The 1,462-nt window shown below is 46.6% G+C and overlaps 1 non-coding gene across 1 annotated transcript; it reads right to left on the bottom strand.

Moving 5' to 3' along the window:
* Positions 1 to 471: 471 nt before the first annotated feature.
* On the bottom strand, positions 472 to 545 carry trnan-guu (transfer RNA asparagine (anticodon GUU)). Its single transcript has one exon. It is a non-coding gene; the product is annotated as a tRNA-Asn (tRNA).
* Between the last annotated feature and the right edge of the window lie 917 nt (positions 546 to 1,462).

Genomic DNA, 1,462 nt, shown 5'->3' with positions numbered 1-1,462 from the left:
TTAACCACTCCGCCCACGAATACAGAACCACACTGACAGCTTCACTTCCCAGGTCTGTCTGCCTGTGGAGCAGAGAAAGAGTGAATTATCGCAGAGTTTGTTTGAATCCAATCATTTCACAGTGATTCGAAAGGGTTAAATATCTGCACATGGCGAGTCTAGGTGTTTCATCGCAAAAGATGAAATGAACTTTCAGTCAAAAACAAAACACGAGACTGCAGGAGGAACTGAGAAGGTCAGGCAACATCGGTGGAATGAGAATCAGAGACAGCGTTTCAGAATTCCGTTTTCTCCGACAGGTACTGTCGAGTTTCTCTTTTTGCCTCGGCTTCTCAGCATCCGCATTCCCTCACGACAGACATGCATTCAATCCAGAACCCCCTTTGGGGAAAGGATTTCTGCTTGGGGAACATTTTCCTGAGCCCGTTAAAAGCAGACGGACTCAAAGCCAAGAACGGGCAGCAAGCACGCCGCCCCTGGGTGGGCTCGAACCACCAACCTTTCGGTTAACAGCCGAACGCGCTAACCAATTGCGCCACAGAGGCAGGTGCGAGTGTGGGCTGCACCATCGCTTAGGGGAGGCTGTTAGTGAGTTCATAATTCAGCCGGCCCCGCCGAGAATTACAATTGTCGTCTATCAGTTTTACTTTTACATAATAAAGCCTGGGACATTCATTGTGGAGACACCGGGGACAGTCTGCAGACACATCCATGTCACGAGGAACTAGCTTTGTGCTCCGGGGCCGTCGCCCTTCCAGCCTTTCAGTGTTTTGCCTGTTCCCGAGTTCTCTCATTGGCTCGGAGGAGAGAAGGGGTTTGAATTCCTGATGTGCAGGAACGACAATTCTTTCAATGTCTCAGATCAGTTCATACCCCGAGAACATCAGAGTCAATCTCCCGGCCTCTACAACAAGAGGACGTTGTCTGGACTGTCTCTGGACAATCGTTAGGATGAATGTAGATTGGTAAATGTATTTGGTGACAGTTCTGTTCTAGCCCTGTGAGCGGAACGTGGATCTGAAGGAATAAAAGGGTCATTAACAACATCGATCTGAAATTGGATACGTGACAAGAAACAGAGCCATCACTAACAGTTTGCTTTTGAACTGGAGAAGGTTTCTCGTGAAATTAGCTTGAGGCTCGAGGTATGCAAGGTCAACATAACTTAGGTAAAACACGCAAACACTTGCCTCTTTAGCAGACAGTGAAAGGATTACAAGACGCAAATTAAACATTTTCGACAAGTGATACAGGGGACTGGGAAGATAAGTATTATAAACTGTGAACACCAATGTTCTGGAGCACAATACTTACATTCAAAGACCGAAAACATCCAGGTCCTGATTAATCAGATTGCATTGTGGTACTTTTCTGCAAAACTTCCACTTGTAATGTCCTACAAAAGAGTGACAAAACCCATCCCTGTCAGCCCAGGATAGAAAATCCGAAGGGATGAACGTTT

The sequence above is a fragment of the Hemiscyllium ocellatum genome, unplaced genomic scaffold, assembly GCF_020745735.1.
Source record: "Hemiscyllium ocellatum isolate sHemOce1 unplaced genomic scaffold, sHemOce1.pat.X.cur. scaffold_1187_pat_ctg1, whole genome shotgun sequence".
NCBI lineage: Eukaryota > Metazoa > Chordata > Chondrichthyes > Orectolobiformes > Hemiscylliidae > Hemiscyllium > Hemiscyllium ocellatum.
Note: the sequence above shows the minus strand (reverse complement) of the source record. Positions and strands in the feature narration are given on the sequence as shown.